General features: G+C 45.4%; 1 pseudogene; it reads left to right on the forward strand.

Annotated features, from left to right (window-relative positions):
* The first annotated feature begins 2,283 nt into the window (after positions 1-2,283).
* Positions 2,284-8,070, forward strand: LOC143844021 (annexin A4 pseudogene; annotated as a pseudogene).
* Positions 8,071-21,636: the final 13,566 nt, after the last annotated feature.

Raw genomic sequence — 21,636 nt, forward strand, 5'->3', positions numbered from 1 at the left:
CGTCCTTCCAGTCAAACACATTAGGGTGGTTTAGTGACGGTCCTGTTATTCGTTGAGCGAAAGTTGAGTCTGCAAAGAACAATTTGACCGAAACAAAACAGTTTGACAAATTGTGCTTGCAATATTGAATCAAGCAAATGCCTGGGAGGGAGAGGCCCAGAAAGGGCAGGAGTGTTTGTTCCCAGCTTATCACAGCCTGCTGAATATTTGTACAGCTAATGTTGTCTTCCAGGTGGCAGCCATCTGAGCGTCCATCCAGACTTCTCGGTCCCGAACCGGGATTCTCGTCTTTTTCTCTTTGGCCAGTGAATATTCATTTTTTTTCAAAAGATATATTTCATAGTCTGGGCAGAGGACCAGGGGCAAAGGGGTGTGTGTTTTGTGCTCATATCAGCTCAATATTCGCACTGAGGATCAATGCCTGGACAAGCTCCTCACCCGACCATTACTCATTGCTAAAGTCTCTTTGCTTGCAGTTCACTTTATTTATTTACTCAGTAGCAGCCTGTCCTACATTGATTTCAAAGCCAAGTGGATTGCGTCCTGTAATGGGCTGCCAGCAGTTCTCAAAGAGTCTCCCCAGGTTGTCCCGTTTTGACATAACACTGCTGGCAACTACCTGTGCACATTTGCAAGAACAGTTCAAGCCCACCTTTTCTACCAATCCTGCTCTCCCCTCTCCTGCCCCTGAGGTGTCTGGTCAAGGTCTAAAACTATTTATGATGCAAAGAATTGCAATAAGAGTGCCCTGGACAAGAGGAAGAGCTGTGGCTTTTCAATGCAGTAGGCCATGCACTAGATATGGGCAGAGGCTTAAGAAGGCGGAGCAACAGAAAACGGCCTCTGGCATCGTGGCTAGAGTGGCCAAGTGGCCCAGTCTGGGAAACAACGTCCCACTTTTAGCCTAGGTCCCCTGTGGCTGCTGGACAGGCTGATAGGGAAACTACGAGGGACTGAAATGGCTTCCCACAATAACTGTGCTATCACTCCTGGCTGTGTAACCAGAAGTGACATCACTGTGTCGAAGGATGCTCTAGGACAGGGGTAGTCAACTTGTGGTCCGCAAACGCTGGCAGAGGCTCATGGGAATGGTATTCCATGAACATCTGGAGGACCACAGGTTGACTACCCCTGTTCTAGGATGTCCCTAAATGTCATGGTTTTTACCATGGTGTTTCTGGGCAATCCTAGAGCATCTGGTGGCTGGGTGTCATTACTTCCACTTACATAGCTGGAAGGACCTTGAAGCATCATAGGACACTATTTTGTTAAGTGTTCACAACCATCCAGTCTATGAGGGGTCACCAGCCAACTATATGGTGACTGAAAAACAAACTGAATGCTTCATTTTCCCTTGGAGAGGAAAACTTAGTTTCTTGTTAATTTTTTTTAAGTTTGTTCTGAGGCCTAGTTCAAAATTGTGAAAGGGTGTCTGTTGTGGGGTGAGTAAAGGGAGGGTGACTGTAAGCCACTTTGAGACTTCTTCAGATAGTGGAAAGTAGCATATAAGAACCAACTCTCCTTCTTCAGTAATATCAGGGCTCTCTCAGCCTCACCTTCCTCACAGGGTATCTGTTGTGGGGAGAGGAAGGGAAGGAGATTGTAAGCCACTTTGAGACTCCTTCAGGTAGAGAAAAGCATAATATAAGAACCAACTCTTCTTCTTCAGTAATATCAGGGCTCTCTCAGCCTCACCTCCCTCACAGGGTGTCTGTTGTGGGGAGAGGAAAGGGAAGGTGACTGTAAGCCACTTTGAGACTCCTTCAGGTAGAGAAAAGTGGCATATAAGAACCAACTCTTCTTCTTCAGTAATATCAGGGCTCTCTCAGCCTCACCTTCCTCACAGGGTATCTGTTGTGGGGAGAGGAAGGGAAGGAGATTGTAAGCCACTTTGAGACTCCTTCAGGTAGAGAAAAGTGGCATATAAGAACCAACTCTTCTTCTTCAGTAATATCAGGGCTCTCTCAGCCTCACCTTCCTCACAGGGTATCTGTTGTGGGGAGAGGAAGGGAAGGAGATTGTAAGCCACTTTGAGACTCCTTCAGGTAGAGAAAAGTGGCATATAAGAACCAACTCTTCTTCTTCTTCCTTGGTCTTGGACTGACTAGGTAGTAATGTGATTGGTGGTGGTAATAACATGAGGTTTGAGGACTCCAGGTTTTTGATTTGGGTTTGCTCAACCTACCCCTCAAATAGGATCTCTGACAGAATATATAGAAACGTCCTGGTGTGCTGCCTACAGCGTGGTAGGTCAGTTCTTCAGGTCTATCTTAGAATACCTCCATGGCCTCCCTCCGCTGGTTCATCATTGAAGTTGCTAATCCCTTGACCCCTGTGTGCCTGGGGGTGGGATACATGGAGCTAAAGCTCCACCTGCTGACCACAAAAGAAAATAATGTGCTTCATCGGCTGCCTGGAGAATGGAATGGAATTCCCTTTGGAGAAGGCACAGGCAATGCACTCATGACTCCTGAGAAGCTCTAAATGCATCTGGGTTATTAAAGGGCAAGAACCGCCGGGGTCATTCAAAAGGGAAGAAAGAGAAAGAAGAAAAGGAAAAGGAAACTGTTTTGTTTCGGTCATTTAGAGAAAAGGAATGCTCCATTCTGAATTTCTGTACTAGAGAGGAAGAAGAGAAGAACAGCAGGCTTTTTATATCCTGCTTTTCACTACCTAAAGGAGTCTCATAGCAGCTTATAAATACCTTTCCCCTTCCTCTCCCCACTACCAGTGTCCTGTGAGGTAGGTGGTGCTCAGAGGGCTCTCAGAGAACTGCACTATGTGTATAGCCTTAAGAGAAATGTGACTGGCCCAGGGTCACCCAGCAGGCTGACTGTGGAGGAGAGGAGAATCAAGGCCAGTTCTCCAGATTCAGGTCTGCTGCTCTAACACCACCCAGGCTCTCCTACATCAGGTTGACCTGAAAGTACATGACCCCTAGGTCTCCCAGGAAGCTTTTGTGGCAGAGGAGGGATTTGAACCTGGGTCTCCCAGATCCTAGTTCAGCACCCTACCACAGTGGCTCTCTGTCTCACCTTCAAGATTTATGGGCCTTCTGAATATTACTTTCCATAGACACCTGTCACTGCTTTTTCAGCAACCCCATTGTCCCAAAGCAAAGATGGCTGCCCTAGCCTCCACCCACCCCCTCTCCTGAATGATCCCATAGTCTTAGCTTACAAGATGTTGCAAAACTGGCCCAGTAAGGGAGCCTTATGCTTCAAGTGGCAAGTTCTGCTTTGTCCAGATGAAGCAGAGTAAAGTGCATTCCCCATGCAGAGGAGCTCCTATCTCCATCTCAATTTCTGACTATGCAAGTATTTTTGCCTGCAGTTCTGTAGGTTGTGGGCCACTCATTCCTGGCCTCCACATTTTGCAAAGCAGTATATACTAAAGAAGGGGTAGTCAAACTGTGACCCTCCAGATGTGCATGGACTACAATTCCCATGAGCCCCTGCTAGCGTTCACATCCAGAGGGTTACTCAACCAGTAACCAATGCAGCTGCCTCAACACTGGCTGGACGTGGACCCTCCAAAGTGTTCTCATGAGGATCCTAGAGGCTGCATTTTGCACCAGCTGAAGCTTCCCGGTCAAAGCCAAGGGAAGGCCCACATAGAGCGAGTTACAGAAATCCATCCTGGAGATGTCATTTTGATCACTGCGGCCAAGTGTTATGGGGACAGATAGGGTGCTAGTAGCCTTGCCTGGCATAGATGGAAAAATGCCACCTGGCCTGCTCTAGTGACCTGAGCCTCCATTGTATGGGAGGCATCCAGGATCATGCCCAGATTCCCGGCAGATTGCAAGGTCTTTAATTGCACTCCATCCAGGCTGGGCAAACGCACTTCCTGATTCAGCCCTTCCCTACCAAAACACAGGCTGTCTTGGAGGGGTTGAGTTTCATCCATGAGCCATGTCGCCACTGCTTGCAAGCAACTCGCAAATGTTCGGGGGGGGGGATTTGTGTGCCAGTGCTATGTCCTGAGAAGGAATGTGCTGGGCCAAAAGAAGAAGAGCATCCAGTAGGAACTAGTAGAGAATGGCGATGGCCTTGGCAACTTTTTGTGCACAATATAAGGGGAGTGAGACAATGCCACAACTGTCCATTCACCACCGTTCCACTAACTAATAGCAGCCTAAATCCACTAATTGGTCTTTTCAGAGAACAGCTAGATTCAGTTCCGGTCGCACTTTCAAGAACAATAAGATTCTCAGATACAAACTTGTGAGGGTCAATGTTCACTTCGCCAGCTATCCTGTTGGTCTCGAAGTTGCTGACTCAACTCAAATTGAGCTGTTCTTTTGCATTGCTGCCCTTTGAAACTTTCCAGGTATCAGTTCTTGACGGAGTGTCTTCAAATGTCAGGGTCCAAGATCATCCCTTTGGATGCCGTCCCCATTTACCATTCAGAAAGTGTCCTCCGTCTTTCCCCTGCTTTGAATTCATCTTCAACGTCCACTTCAGTTGCGGTTCCTGGATCTTGGTATTTCATCGCTAGATTAAAGAGTCTCCTGGCTTCCGAGGCTGTCTGTCACTTCTTCACCTCTTTTCTTCCCTTTGCTTTAATAACATCACCAAAGGAATATCTCATCTTCAAGTCTTGAACTGTCATGAAAGAGCCTGTCTTTTCCGTAACCCCCTGAGAAGGTAGCCTTCTGTCTAATTCTTAATCAGAACTCTGAATCTGCCCCCCCCTCCACGTACAGCTTGATGACATAGCATGAGAAGTACAAACAAGCACGTTAACGTCTTTTCCTCCTAGCAAAAGCTTAAGTTCTCCAAAAAGCTGTGTCCCTCACTTATGAAGGTATGCCTATAAATTGAAGCTTATTTCCCACAAGACGGAGGAGCTACTGCTGAGTAGAAGGTCATTCAAGAGTGCTGACCAACGGGGGGTGGGGTGGGCAGATGTGGTTTCTATATTTTGGCCCTACTTTTTTGTTACATCCCCCTAACATTTTTCTCTATAAAGATAACCTTGCCTTTTGATTGTGATCGCTGCTTTTCAGCTTCCATTGACATCCATTTCTTTTCCTAGAATGTTCCCATTTATTTAAAATATCTACTTTCTCAAAACTTATCCGGCCCTGCAATCGATTTCACAATAAAGCTTCAGAAATAACTTGTCCTGATGTTTAAAACATACTTGAATGCTTTCTCCCCTCTGATTTTCTCCCACTACCCCAAAGCACATACTACTTTATATATACTGCTGGTCATTTGTATGGGCTAGAGCAGTGGTCCCCAACCTTTTTATCACCGGGGACCGTTCAACGCTTGACAATTACACTGAGGCCTGGGGGGGGTAGCATTTTGCCGAGGGACGTTGCTGCCACCACCTGAGCTCCTGCTCCACTTGCTTCCCCGTAAGCGCCCTTGACTTTCCGCTGCCCGCTGGGGGGTGCTGCCAGCAACAGCTGCACAGTGCCATACCAAGGGGGACCCTCAGCCATGGTGGCTGCCGGAGAGCACCAAAGGTGAGCTGGCGGCAGAGTGGCAGGGCAGCCCCTGAGGCAGCAGCTGGGTAGGAGGATGAGGAGGAGCTGCGGCCAGGTACCAACCAATCCATGTACTGGTACTGGTCCCCAGACCGGGGATTGGAGACCACTGGGCTAGAACATTTCTGTTTGCATTTATAACAGGGTTATGGAAGTTCTTAAGCATTACTCCCACTTTCCTAGATATTGTATAAATTTGCCCTTTCTGTCTTTCTAAAATGGTGGATGTGGTCACTCCAATCGCATGCAAAACTTTCACTATACCTTAAAGGCCTCTGTTTGTTTTTCACTGGCTAAATGGGGCATTTGAACAGCTAGGGCCCTTTTCCTTTCCTGTTCTTATTCTTAGATGAACATTTCCATTACAATTATTTTTATACATTCTCTCTCTCTCTCTCTCTCTCTCTCTCTCTCTCTCTCTCCCCCTCTCTGTTTATTTGTATGATTTTTTCTTGTTCTTCCCTAAAGACAATTTGACTAACAAATCACTTTCATGTATTTTCTCCTCCATTTTAGAAACCACCCTACATTTCAGTCTGTAATAGACCTTTCCCTTATAAAAGTTTGTATGTCCTATTCTCTTCATGTGTGATGGTACTGCATCAGATTATTTCTTTATTTTTGTTTTCCACGCAATTTTTTGCTCCCTCTAGTGGTCACTTCAATATTTTGTTGCTGTATCCCTGGCATATTTGTATGCATCTTTAAATATACAGTGATGAAACAGTGAAGTGACCACTAGGTGGCACAAAACACATTGAGAAAAGGAAAAATAAGATGCACTATGTGTGCATAAGTGAGGAAATAACACCTGTGGAAAAACCCATAGTGTACTGTAGGTGGTAACCTTTAGCTGCAGGGGTTTGTATGTGTGTGTTTCCCCTAATATATATGCCTTTCAAATTCACTGGCAATTTCCCACCATTCTAATCTTTACTCTAATATTTGACTGAAGTATTTTACTGTTCTCTTTATCTTCTGTTCTGCAGATATCCTCACAGTTTTGCTTCTTTTGCATTTCCCATACTATCCACTTATTTCATTCTGCATGTACGAAATGCAAACATACACCCCCCATAATTCTGATTACCTCTATTTCCCTTTTTAAAAGCTGTGTAAATTGATCATTCGGTGTTATAAAATGACAGTGATTGGCAGATAAAATAGTTCTTGGGGCTGGCTGCATGCCAAAAGTGAGGGAAGAAGAAGAAAATGTTCTGATCACAGGCTTAATTCTCCTGAATTGTGAGATTGAGTAAAAGGATGTGAATGACATGAACACTATACACACAGTCATCCCCGCAAACAGCTGTAGTTTCTTTCCTACATAGTCTTCAACACTAATCCATTCTACAAGTACCTGAAGACTAGATTACTATAACACATTGTGTGAGGGGATGCCCTTGGACAGCAGGAAAGCAGCAGTTGGTGCAAAACCTCGCATCATTAAAGGATTGCACATATTTCTCCACATTTAAGATTGTTATATTGGCTGTGGGCACTTTTTAACATAGGAAGAAATGTAACCCAATGTGATATTGGAGTAACAAAAATCAAAAGTCAGACTAAGACTTCAGTCAAACTTAGCTATCTGAGAGATTCAAAATCGGCAGAGTTCTGATTTTCCATAGTGAGGGCAGGAAGCTGATAAACCATCAAAAGATCTTCTACCTTCAGTGGTGAAGAGGATGCCCAGAAATTTCAACATGCTAGGCTGGGAGTGGTCATAGATGATGATGTTGTTATTGATGTTGGAACCAAGAGGAATTTGGCCCAACAACACCAATGTTCAAATGGCTGCAATTTCCTTGAATTCAGAATTGAGTGGAAATTTTGAGAGGACCATTGTTGCACTGATGACCCCCACCACACTGCATAATGTTCAGGAACTGAAGAACATTATGAAGGGAGTTGTCTGCCTGACTGAAATTTTAGCTTCTCATATAAGTGAGGAAAGCCTACAGACTAATGGAACCTACAGACATCAGTATGGATGTCGCCTTGAGATGGACATTGTCTCTGACTTGTCTTCAGTGTTTTGGAGAGTGCTGGTATCTCTGGCAACTGAGATGAGAATCACTTTGTCAATGAGGCCTTGCCCCACAAGATGCTTGGGGCCTATTTGAAGCTGGGGAGAGTAGACGGGGCCCAGCTCATTACTATCCTCTGTTCCAGAAACAAAACATTATCTTTTAAGGATATTTGATAACTACAAGTCGCTTTCTGGTAAGGACCTTATAGAAAGCATTAAATCCGCTTTATTAGCAATAGTAAAATGCATAAGAAGAGTGCCTTCTTTTGTTGAAGGACTGTATAAAACCATGAAGGGTTTGCGAACCATTGATAATATGCTCATTTGAGTCATCATGTCCCGCTGTGAACCTGACATGATAAATATTAAGACTCAATAGAAACATATGTATGGGAAATCCCCCTACTCCCTCAATAAGGGAGACTCTTCAGGAGACTATAGAAAGGTTCTACTATATGGTGGTATAGGGAGTGGGAAGGCAGAAGGGATTGTGTCCATGCTTGGCTTTTGTGGGTCTTTCTTGCATGCACTGGGATAATAGAAATCCTCAATAGCAGGAACCTTCAATTTATGATGCTGGTAGATACTGGCTGCAGCTTCTCTTCCATATTCAATTCAAGGCACTGGTATTCAACCTTAAAGCCTTGCATAATCAGGGAGTCCCATATCTGCAGAACTAACTCAAAAATTGTACCTACAAGGCAGTTCCAGTCATCAGAGCAGAGACATTTAGTAGCCCCTGCCCCAGATTGCTGAATGTGACTTGTGAAATTCCTGGCAATTTTGGGGGTGGAGCTTGGGGAGGGGAGGGACTTCAGGAGGGTACGATGTCAAAGAGTTCACCTTCCAGAGCAGCCATGGAGATCAGTTGTAATGACAGGACCGTATATGGCCTTAAGTCAGCATCAAGACAGACATTTCAGAATCTATTTTAGTAACAGAACATTTAGACATTTATTCGAAGTTTGGTACCAGTCCCTGGAGCTGTCCAGATCAGGACCGTTTCCGCACTGGGAACTTTGCTGCCCTGGTTCCCATGCAGGAGCACAATTCTGGGGCAAATGAGGTGCATCAGGCCAAATGCTCCCCCATGTGGCCCCAGCTCAAACTCCAGCCTGCAGCCCGTTGCAAAGCCTCCAGTGCGGAAACAGCACAGATAGTGGCCAAAAAGCACAACTCTGCTGACAGACTGACCACGTACATGGTCATTTCCCCATCTCCCCTCACCCCAGTCGCTTTTGTGCCTCCTCTTTTTTTCCCTCAAGAAGACAGAGAAAGCAATGCCCCAATGAGGCCATCCGTGGCTTTGTTTTTCCTGAAAAGACACTTCATCCCAGTCATGAAACAGTGACAAGTTTAGAAAAGGAACTGTGTTATGCAGCAGAACTGGGGGCCTCCTCCATGAGACAGAAAAAGTAAAGAGGGTTCTTGTTGAATAAAGAATCACACCTCTGACAGGAAATCTATTTCTTTCCTGGAAAACTGGGGATTAAATGAGCCAACCTAGTGCAGTCCCATGAAACTGCTTTTCAGCAGCAGGTTTAAAGCAAGGGATTAACTTGACAGAAGAGGACCCCGTTTTTCATCTCCGAGAAAGATGGGCATACGTGAAATGCAAACGGAACAACTAGGACGACAACAAGAGAGCTGACCCTTATGCTGAGCTTGCTTCCCACTCTCGTATACATTTTTAATTAATTTGACTTCCCACCTTTTCAAATTACCTCATACTGGATTCTGAGTACCTCATAAACTATTCCATTACAACCAACAAGTTAATGAAGAATTTAAGAAAATATCTCTATTGGCTGGCACCACAGTCCATTGAACTTAGCATTCTGTCCCAAAATGTGACCAGATAAGAAGAGGAAGAGGAAGAGGAAGAGGAAGAGGAAGAGGAAGAGGAAGAGGAAGAAGAGGAAGAAGGAAGAAGGAAGAAGAAGAGTTGGTTCTTATATGCTGCTTTTCTCTACCCAAAGAAGTCTCAAAGTGGCTTACAGTCGCCTTCCCTTTCCTCTCCCCACAACAGACACTCTGTGAGGTGGGTGAGGCTGAGAGAGCCCTGATGTCACCGCTCAGTCAGAACAGCTTTATCAGTGCCGTGCCAGCCTAAGGTCACCCAGCTGGTTGTATGTGGGGGAGTGCAGAATCGAACCCAGCATGCCAGATTAGCAGTCCGCACTCCTAACCGCTACACCAAATTGGCTCTAAGTTCTTCAAGGGGGGTTTTGAGCAAGATGTGACAAGGATGACAATCTTGCTGTGTGTTCCCAGTACTTGTTATTTCAAGGTGCACTACCTCTGTACATGAAGGCCCCATTTAACACAATAGCTAATATCCCTTTTTTTTGGGGGGGGGAGTCCTAGTGAACACCTCAGAAGATTAGACAGATAATTCAACAAGAACTGAACATGTCGGGAAAGTGGGCAAATGAGAAAATGCTGCAATTCAGTAATGGAGAAGTACAGAGTTCTGCATTTAGGTTTCAGAAATTAGTAGCATGCTCCCTGGAATGGAGATCCACTTCTGGATAGCAGTGTGTGTCAACAAGATTTTGGGGTACTTGTGAACTGTAAGCTAATGATGAGCAGACAGTGTGATGCATTTTTCACCCTGCACTGATTTCTATGAGACTCTTTTGGCATCTCTTGAACTGCCGTGATCTCTTTCCTCTTTCTCTGTGGACGCCTTCCAACAGTGGATTGCAAAAGGAGGTTAGGCAAAAGCCCAGTGGGGCGAACAAATCTGACTTTAAGGAAATGAAACCCATCAGTGAACTCGATCACTTGTGAATCCTCAAAATCTACAAGACAGAGCTGCAGGTGACTTGAGAAAAAATAGAAAAATAGGAAGAAAAAAACCTACTTTCACCTTTTAGGAAGACTGTTAGTTTAAAAAAAAATAGTAAGCATTTGTAGAACACCACCAGATGTTTTGCATCTAGTGTTGAACCAAGGCTAATCTTTATGCAGTAGTCCATCCATCCAATTTCATTCATTTATTCCCTGCCATTCTCCCCAAAGGGACCCAAGGCAGCTTACATCATTTCCCTCTCTTCTGTTAGGCTGAGAGGCTGTGAATGGCCCAAAGTCAACCAGTGAGCTTCAATGGCCCAAGAGGGGATTCAAACCTGGCTGTCCCAGATACTAGTCAGACCATCTTAATGACTGTATCACACTGGTTGGCATCGGCTTGGTACTAGCAATGAATTGATCAATAATTCTCATTGTGGCTCCATCTGCGGAAATGCAAATCTGGAGACTGGGACCATGAACAGATAAGACAGTACTTTCTGCAAACCTGAGAAAACCCACAGGATTGCGGAAAACTCTGAATTTGAAAAATGAAATCTGCTGAGGGGTTAAGGCTCTCCTCATAATAAAAGCAATGCCTGTACCTTTAAGAAATGGATGTTCTCAGTGGTCATTGTGGAAGTTGCTAGACAACCACAACAATATTGCAGGGTTCTAGCTTGAATTATTTTATGCCCAGAGGGCACAAAGTTGATTCAGACAAAGTTGATTCAAACAGGCAATGGCCCAGTTTGGCTCTCACTTTTGTTTATATTTATACCCCACTTTTCACCCCAGTTGGGACCTAAGGCAGAGGACAATGGCGTTCTCCCTTCCTCCATGTTATCTGCACGACATATATGAGGCAGGCCATGCTGAGAACATGACTGGCACAAGACTCAGGATCCAAATGTGGCTCTTAGACAAGATACCTGTGAGTCTTCTGTGAACTGTTACCTTTGGTGGCACATATGCTATATTTCAGAAAAGTAGGCAAGGACCTTGCCTGGTGGGGACTGCAGTTCACAGGTAGTTCCCACCTCGAAACAGCCATAGACAGGGAAGTGGTGTACTAAGAGCTTTCAGAAGGTGCCAGAGATTAATGCAAATGTAAGTCTTTGGACTTGGTGGTAATTATGGGTCTTTGGATTGGTGGCAATTGTGAATGTGGCTATCTATGGCATGAATACCCATGCTCCAAACACTACAGCACACATTGGCTCAGCCCAGCAATCAGATAGATTGGCCCTCATTGGTACGGGATCCTTTGTAAGGTTATGTGCTTGAGCATTTCCTCACACAAGTCCCTGTGAAGCTCTTTGCAGCATACATGCCCTTTCCTATGCGCACATACCATCACACTGAGTAGCATTCTGCTAGTCATTAATAAAAATCCAATATTGCTAGATTGAGTCAATCTGTCGGTGTTAGGAAGGAAAACTAAAAGTCAGAGTGAGAGAGGTCAAGGAAGCCATCAGCCCTTTTCAAAAAGCAATTGATTTTCTGTCATTAGCGTTCTGCTAAGCTCACAGTTATGTCCCTCCAGCTGATTGAGATGCATCAGGGGTAGGGGAGCTCCTCATTCTCCTTATTATCTTTTCCTCCTCTTCCTGTTCTCTGTCATGACCGGACGATGAAGCCAGGAAGAGAAGGGATCCCTGAAATAAAAATTTAAAAGGGAGCTGGAAGCTGGTTTGAAGACCTTCATGAAATACAAAATGGACCGACTTGTCATAATTGATCCTCGTTCCTAACACCCCATCCCTTAATCGGGATTCTCACTTTCATTTGAAGGAATGAGGACATGTTTCCAGATCAAAAGAGTGCTCAGCCACCCACAGAGGTGCACGGCACTAAGCAAAATGCTGCTGATGTACTATGGCACCATTCTCACTTGGGAGCCTCTTCCACGAAATCAGTACACACAATGCCAAGGCCAGCCACCTACTGCTTTGCTACCACTTCCTGGGGGTGGAGAACAGCACTCCCCTGGCATTGCAAAATGCAGGAACCAGACGTGACAGCAATGCACTGGGTCAGCACTCTACCATATACCTGAACCCATTGGGCATGCTATTAAGACACGTGCTGCACTGCTGGGCATACTCAGGCATGCTGCTACCGCAGAGCACGGCTGGGTCAGGGGGGAAGCCAGGAGCAGGAACAGCTACTGGGCACAGTCTTAACTGAAATGAGCTCATTTATCTTTAAAAATTGTTCATATGTTTCACCTTTCCCCCAGAGTTTGAAGAAAGACAAGAAAGACAAGCAGGAAAGTCTTTGTGAGAAGGATGAGCTCATTGCCGCGGTTTGGTAGATGAGACAGAGGGAGGTGTACAAAAACAATTTAGTGTCATTAAAACGTTACTCACTGTTGATAGCAGACGTTTGAAGTTAGAGAACTCTGAAGTCTCTTCAAAACAGTTCAGAAAATGATAGAGGAATGAGAAAGAAAAGGTGATCCTTGTTAGAGAAGGCTCTGACGGCAGACTGCTTCTTGGCCTTGATCACGTATAGCTATTAGCGCAGTGGTCCCCAACCCCCGGTCCGGGTCAGTTGGTACCGGGCCACAGCTCCTCTTATCCTCCTCCCTGGCTGCTGCCTCGGCGGCTGCCCTACCACTCTACCGCTGGCTCACCTTTGGTGCTCTTCGGCAGCCACCATAGCTGGGGCTCCCCCTCAGCGTGGCACTGCACAGCTGCTGCTGGCAGTGCCCCCCGGCAGGCAGCGGGAAGTCAGTGGTGCCGGCAAGAAAGCAAGTGGAGCAGGGGCTCAGGCAGCAGCAGCGACGTCCCTCAGCAAAAGACTACCCCCCCCAGTCCTCAGTAAAATTGTCATGCGTTGACTGGTCCCCGGTGATAAAAAGGTAGGGGACCACTGTATTAGCGATCTGGAGAATCTCTCTCTGCAGATCAGTGACGGGTCTTTTTAGAGCTCTGGAGCTTTCCAAAGCTTTTATAAGGAGAATTTCGCAAGGTTTGCATACCTTGCTTCCTTCTGCCATACGTAGATACGTTCAGCCCCCTATACGGACCAAGAGCTCCCCCTTAGGAGAACTGCTCAAGCAGCCATCTTTCCCGTCCCCTGACAAATAAATTCTTATGTGCTCAATAAGTCTCAAAAGTTCCTGATCAAAAGTCCTAGCTATTTAAACCCGTTTCCCCAATATTTCTTCAATGATTAATCCTCTATATACGTTCTCAGTTTCAAGAAGGCTTAATACAAATCAAATTATAAGGTATCACATAGGCATCTGCTCCAATGTTATGGGGTTGTATTTCCTAACAGACCCCAAACTGAGCATATCCCCCCCCCACTGTGTTCCTTCAGTTAGGCTGAGCAGTCTGCATGGGAATCATCCTTCCATCACTCACTGTCATCAGAATTCTTTGTACACTTTTGCAGAGGAGATAACCTTTGATGTTTGAGAGCAGCTTTGGTCTCAAACTATGAAATTAACAAGGTGCCAACTTTTCAGAAAAAATTGATGAAAGAGGTTTTATGGGTGGCATTTGTTACCCAAAGATATAAGCAAAAGGTCTAGCCCGTTTCTTGGTAACTGTTGGAGATGTTATGTTTCTATAGGCTCTTCTTTTCAAGTGTGGTTATCTTGTGAGAGAGTTAAAAGGTTTTGGATTAAAATTCATGAGAAATGACAGAAGATATTTAAAATGCAGTTTCTGTTCGATTCGAAATGTATGTTCTTAGGTATATTTCCTGAGAATTTGCCAATGCTTGCCAGGGAATTTTTCTCCCATGAGACAATGGCAGGCACACTGTTCATCGCCTCAAGATGGAAGTAGCAAGAATTCCCAAACTTGGACTTAAGGTTAGAGAAATTAGAAGAATATGCTGTGATGGAAAAACCAACCTGTTGAATGGAAGACCACTGGAGGAATTTCATAAATTCTGGGACTTCTTCTTAAAACATGTCAATACATAGCTTATTGGATAGATAAACGATTTCCCTTGTGTCTTTTATTCTTTAACTTTTGTGTGTCTGTTGTTGTAAAATATACACTTTTCCACCAGCAAAAGTTCTTTGTATACCGGCAGCTCATTAAGTGTGCTGACCATTTCCTCTTGCACAGTGCGACCCTAAATCTTTGTTGGCAGCACCTGACTGGTTAGGGCAAATCAGGGCTACTCGATGAAGGTAGGGGTGAAGTTACTGGTTGGGGCTCCACTTCCGCAGCCTTTGTTGACAAAGCTGGCTGCGCCCCAGTCATCCGCTGAGTTTCTTGCTGTTTCAACTCTAAGAAATTCACTCCGCAGCTTTGTCTGATAAACTCATCACTGGCAAGGGGGGGGGATGTGACAAGTGTGTTAGCTGAGCAGTCAAGAGATTTTGCTTCTCAGCATCATTGAAATGGGACTATTGGATTCATGGACCCAAGGCATACAGCCAAGGCACTTTTCTTAATCTCTATCAAACGCATGTGCCCTCTGAATCATAGCTTTTTTGGGCGGCCCCCCCCCCCCGGCCAAGTTTTCTAGCTGTCTCTCCTTTGATACTTCCCTGCCAACTTGGCTCACTTTCTGAAGTCTGTCTTAGGGTGGGCAACCTTAAGGTGAAATTTCTGGGAGGCAACCAGAGGGCGGGGGAGCGCCCCCAACATTTTTGCTCTTTAAATTGTATTGCTACACAACATACTTGATACATAATGGTAGCAGACCTCTGTTTATTTCCCTGCTTCATTTAGACACCTTCTTTCTCCCCAAAGGTAGCTTTCAACATTCTCCTGTCCTCCATTTTATCTGTGCAACTGTGGGAATATGTGAGATCTATTTATTATTTATTGTCTGGAGTGTATGCAGCAAAGCCAGGAGATCTGAGGATTGTCTGGCAGCCAGGCAAGTGACATTCAGAGGTGACGTACCATTACCTGCCTCTGTGCCATGACCCCTAGTGACCCTTGGAGGCACTATCACCCAAATCCCTGGTGGTCTCCCATCCAAATACTCGCCAGGGTTGGCTCTGATTATCTTACTAGATCTGACAGGATCAGGCTCCCCAGGATTGCAGTGCAAGATCTACCGTGCATAAATACAGAAAGATGACAAGAACATCCTACAAGGGCAGCCAAGGGGACAGCTAGCGAGCACAGCAAGGTTAGGGACCTCCTCCTGTTTCAAATTGTTCCTTTCCTGTCTCTTGATTGGCTTGTTAAGGCTTTCCCAGTTCTTCCGAGAACAGTCGGCTCTCTTCCTCTCCCCCAGCTTCATCAGTCAGACAGGCTTCTATCTCCCTCTGCTCTTTCCTATAAAGTTTGTCCCTTTGATTTATTCCCAAGCAGCTTTTGCTCAGCTTTACTGAACATTTACATTTTGACGACAATAATGTGAGGTGGGCGAGGCTGAGAGTGTATGACTGGCCCAAGGTCACCCAATGAGCTTCCATGGCAGAGAGAAGATTTGACCCTGAGTCTCTTAGACACTAGCTGGACACTCTAACCACTGCACCATTGAAAGCTGGTAGGCTATAATTATAAAATAAATAAATAAATATTTTATTTGTATACCACCCCATCCCTATTAGCTCAGGGCAGTTAACAACATTTTAAAACAACATATTAGGGATTCAGTCCCTGACACCTCCAGTTTAAAAGGATCTGGTAGAACATGAGTGGAAGACTTTCACCTCAGACCCTGAATGGCTGTGGCCAGCCTGAAAAGATGATAAGGACCTTAACAGACAAATGGCCTTATCTGTTCCATTATATATTTCTGGTAAGGCCTTGGAGGAGGAGTGTGTCTCATGGCTTAAGTTCCACTCAGCAGTTAACATCCACTCAGGATGGCTGACCCACCCCTGAGAGCCTCCTCCTCCAAACCAGCTTGCCTGTCTGTCCAGCAGCCAGCCAATCACCTTCCATCCACCACCTCTGACCACCCCCTCCTCCTTCCAATTCCCTCTGAGGCTTGGAGGCTACAGATCCCTGCCATCTGAAAACTGCCTCTGCAGGTGATTTCCCTGCAACCTGCAGCCTTTCCAGGTCCTGGGGGAAGGCCATCTGCTGAGTTCTTCCACCCCAATTTAGTGCCTGTTGTATTCCTGAATGTATTCCCTAGTCCAGTATAAGGCAGAGTCATGTTTGTGCAGAGAGATGTCATTAAAGATGGATCCTTCACAAAGATCTCAACCGACTGCCTGCTCCCTGCAGTTCATATCTCAACCAGACGTTCTCTGACCGCCCATTCAAAGAGCATCTGCTATGTCTCATAAAAAGTTCTGATCAGTGTGACTTTTGTTCCCATCATTTCGCATGGAAATTCTGGCTGACATGTTTAGATATAACTTCAGGGCTCTCCTTCCCCTCCCCCCTGACAGCGTCAGCATGACTGCAGGGGGATGTCACTGTTTGTACACGTATGCAACAAAGTATAATCTAATTTATTTAAATGGCCGGAGGACAATGAAAACATCTGGAAAAATAAGAAATTCAGGTAAATAACATGGCTATTTATAGACTGTTGCATCGCCAAAGGACCCTACAGGAAACACACAACGAATTCAAATAACTCACACATGCTCCAATGCCTCCTATTTAGTAGGACAGTCCCAATTTTCTGATACCTGCCCTAGTGAAACCACTGTCACAGTTTTGCATTGTGGATTCTTTTGTCTGGGGGTAGGATGGGGCTGCTGCTTGGATATTCCTCGTCTTCTGTTCAATAACGCACACTGCAAGTCTTGGCTGTTCCAACATAAAGGAATAAATAGATACCAAAATGCCTTCTAACACACGAACACAAAAATTTCCAGTCTGGGGCAATCCAAGAAGAGCTGAATCCCTGTGTTGTTGTTTATTGCATCTTAAGCCATAGTGCCTTGAAGGCATTAACCTCTCCAACCTCAGAAATCAATGTAGTCAGTGAAGAATATCTTCTATTGGGAAATTTTTGCCTGAATCTCTTGATGTTTCTTCAGGTCGTTCCTTGTTCAGTCTCATGAACACACAAAAGAATTCAGTGAGCATGAAGGAAAAGGGAATTTTAAGGGAAGGTGACAGTGGGATATGTGTGTGTGTGTGTGTGTGTGTGTGTGTGTGTGTGTCTTTGTCATGTCCTTTTATCATGGGAACCTGGGCCATCAGAACAGCAAGGAATTATGTATCACAGCTCTCCTCAGAGGGTACCCAGCCATGAGTTCCTGTCACCCTCAAAACAAAGATCAAGACCTCAGCAACCTACAGAGTAGTGCGGTTGGCTTCTTGCTGTCTTGAAGATCTGACATAACAACGCGTCATTTCTTTTCCCACACAAATACTTGGCTCAGAAAATAGTTCAGAACAAAGTTGGAAACAGGGGAAGTCAAGGGTCATAGGCCACGGTTGTTATGTCACAAAATAGCTAGAGAATATTACTGCTGGCAACAAATCATGTCTGCATGGTGATTTGCCTTTCTTGTGCCATCTTACAAAGGGCATGTATGCTGGTGGTGGAAAGCTCGGTCAAGTCACAGCTAATCTATGGCAACCCCTGATGGAGTTTTCAAGGCAAGGGACAAACAGAGGAGGTTTGTCATTGCTTGCCTCTGTGTAGTGCAGCCTTTCTCAATACTGTCAAGAAACCCCTGAAACATTCTTCAGGCTTTGAGAAACCCCAGAAGTGGCCCAATCTTGCAGAATATGGTTGGGAAGCATAGCTGTGTACATGCCTACCTGGGGCCCCTTTCCTTCCCACCCCCAACAGTGAGCAAAACAGCAAGGACAGTTGTTAAGAGTTTGAGGCAGGCAGCAAACACGGAAGAGCTCTATAGTTCCTGGTGGGTTGGGTCCAGATAGGGGCTTCGCTTTGCAGCCCTGGCCTAGGATAATGCAGAACTTCATGCTTTCTCAATCCCTTCCTGTATGATCCTGGTTTGATAGAGGAGGCTCCCGACTTCCGTCATGTGCTTTCACCTAGCACATAACTGCAGTTGCTAATCTATGTCCTTTAGGCAACTTTCCTTAGATGTAACCCACTTTATTTTTTCAACCTATTTATTTATTTATTTATTACCCGAAGAAGTCATGGCTTACAATCATCGTCGTGCCTCTGCAATAGGCTAGCTCGCCCCCTCGCCATGGCAAGGAATGTTGTTATTTGTTGTTGTTGTTGTTTATTTATTACTATATTTTTAGACCGCTTCTCTCCCAAAATGGGCTCAAGGTTGTTAAACAACATAATTAAAATACATAGGCATCATACTTTAGAATTAAAACTTTAAAAATAAATGCCCTCCTTGTCCCTGTCACCTGCCCCTACAAACTAAGGTCCCACTATGTAAGGCTGCTGACTTCCAGGTGGTATTAGGTATATCCTGCTGTTACAGGTGATCTCTAGACAATCCCCGGGGAAATGGCTGCTTTGGATGGGGGGCTGCATGCCAGTATCCCTGTCTGAGTTCCATCCCTTTCCTAGAGAGCCAGCTTGGTGTAGTGGTTAGGAGCACGGATTTCTAATGTGGCAAGCCGGATTTGATTCCCCACTCCTCCCCCATATGCAGCCAGCTGGGTGATCTGGGCTCACCACAGCACTGATAAGGCTATTCTGACTGAGCAGGAATATCAGGTCTCTTTCGGCCTCACCTCCCTCACAGGGTGTATGTTGTGGGGAGAGGAAAGGGAAGGCAAATGTAAGCCACTTTGAGACTCCTTGTGGCAGAGAAATGTAGCATATAAGAACCAACTCTCCTTCTTTTTGTTGTTGTTCTTCTTCTTGTTGTTGTTGTTGTTCTTCTTCTTCTTCTTCTTCCTCTTCTTCTACTTCATAGAAGTCATGGACTGGTATAATGCTCCATAGGTCACTGCACTGCTGCAGTTATACCCCACCACTTGTTTCCAGTGAGGGGAGGGCAAATCTTCTTCTAAACCCTGCACTACCTAGTTTCCACCCCACAAATCTCCAGGTATTTCCCAATCCAGAGCTGGCAACCCTACCCACTGAAGGACCGAAACAAAATGGCAGCCATGCAGGTGCAAAGATTATTAAAACCCAACAATTAAGGGGGTGATGGAAAATGCTGTCAAGGCACTGCCAATTCATGGCAAACTCTGCAAGGTTTTCATGGCAAGATACTTCAGAGGTGGTTGGCCATTGCTTGCTTCTGTAGAGCAGCCCTGGACCAGCTTGGTGGTGTCCCATCCAAGTACTCACCAGGGCCAGCCCTGCTTAGCTTCTGAGATCAGACAAGATTGCACTAGCCTGGTCCATCCAGGCCACACCATCTACCTACCTCCCCCAATGATCACATCCCAAAGGACAAGATCATCCATATACCCTGCAAACTTGCAGAAACTTCACCCTTAAGTGCTTGGGATTTGTATTTTAAGCATTATTGATTTTACCATACTGAAACAACTAAAGGTTCTCCCACTGTTGCAATTAAACACTGACAGTTATACATAATGTATTACATACAGCAGCTAACTGAATGTAGCAGATATTTCATATCACTGTGAGTTTTTTTTTTTCTGGGCTGTGTAGTGGGAAAGTGCAGATGCTGCAGTTTGCATATTGCATTAGGGCTTGCCTAAAATGACACGTACAAGATCTCGCTATTTGGAGCCAAGAGGCAAGCTTTTCAGTATGACTTTCCTGCCGTTCTCATGCTAATCAGACGTTAACAATGGAGAAAGCCTCGAGGGCTTCACTAATATCATACCCCAGGAGGGGTATCAATTCAGATTTTCATAAGGGAGGGGGCATATTTGAGGATTTCTTTTTCAGCTTTTTGCCTTTGTGCAACCCCAATTAGGTCATGGAGCAAAACCAATTTTGAGGCTGTGTCAACTTTTTAGGGCTGTGAGAGGTCATGGTGGTAAGTCATCTTGTAATTATAGCTGATGAAGTTCCATATGAAACTGACCATACTAGAGGTCCATTTTGGATCTTCTCTTCTGTGAAAACAAATTTATTTTTTAGCCTTCTCTTCTGGGAACATCAGCTGGTCTAACATGAAAGAATCACACACTACCTCAGACTTTTGAAAAACCCAGTGCTGGTTCTTCTGGACCTGTCGGCCGCTTTCGACATCGTGGACCATCAGCTGTTGGTCCACCGCCTTGCCGGCACGGTGATACGGGGAACAGCGTTACGCTGGATACGCTCCTTTCTCCAGGACCAGACCCAGAGGGTTGCAGTGGGGGATGAGTTCTCGCGTTCCTACAGACTCCCTTGTGGGGTCCCTCAGGGCGCGGTCCTCTCCCCCACATTATTCAACATCTTTATGTGCCCTCTGGCCCAACTGGTACGGAGCTGGTACAGAGTTTTGGACTGGGTTGCCACCAGTACGCTGATGACACCCAGCTCTATTTCCTCATGGACGGCCGCCCGGACTCCCCCCCGGAACCATTCGCCAGATGTTTGGAAGCAGTGACAGAATGGTTCGAGCAGAGTTGCCTGAAACTCAACCCCTCCAAGACGGAGGTCCTGTGGTTAGGACGTAGGGAGCAGGACCAGGAAGCGCGCTTACCCACCCTGGCAGGGACGCAACTCACCATCACGTCCCAGGCCAGGAACTTGGGTGTGACCATTGACGCCCAGGAGAGCTGCGGGCCCTGCGGGATCTTTCAAAGTTCCGCAGGGCCTGCAAGACGAAGCTCTTCCGCCAGGTTTATGGTTGAGGCCGGAGCTGATAATAGATCTATGCCCCCCCCCGGGGACCCGGGTTCTGGACCCAAAGCAAAACATCATCAGGACCTCCTCTCCACCCGCTAGTAGTGGGAGGGAGGGGGGGAAGTGGAGCTGCCGTTCTTGCCATGCCGGTAATATTGGCAATGTTATTATTGTTTTTATGGGTTTTAATGGGGATTTGTGATATTGTTACCCGCCACGAGCTGCAAGGGAGTGGCAGGATATACATATAATAATAATAATAATAATAATAATAATAATAATAATAATAATAATAATAATAATAATATATTCAGGGAATGGGACCCTACGTACTAATTCTTGGGCATGATTCACAGCAGGGTTCAAAGATCTATCCCAGTTTTAATGGCAACAAAATTATGCAATCATAATGGTTCCTTTTGGGGGGCGGAGTAAAATATTTATTTCCAAAGGAAAAAAAGGGGGCAGGAGAACAAGTTTTTAAAAAACCTTTTTAAAAACAAAAACAAAAAAAAACGGAGAGAGAAAAATGGAGAGAAAAAGGGGGGCACAAATATTTTATATTAGAAATAAAAATATAATTGCAGCCATGACAGATCCACACATAAGTACCTATGAAAGGTATCCAAGTGCCTTTTAAAAAATCATCCGTGTGCAGTTGCTGGCTATATATAAAAATATAAAGTTCTCAGACCACTGATTTACAGCA

The sequence above is a fragment of the Paroedura picta genome, chromosome 8 (genome assembly GCF_049243985.1).
Source record: "Paroedura picta isolate Pp20150507F chromosome 8, Ppicta_v3.0, whole genome shotgun sequence".
Lineage (NCBI taxonomy): Eukaryota > Metazoa > Chordata > Lepidosauria > Squamata > Gekkonidae > Paroedura > Paroedura picta.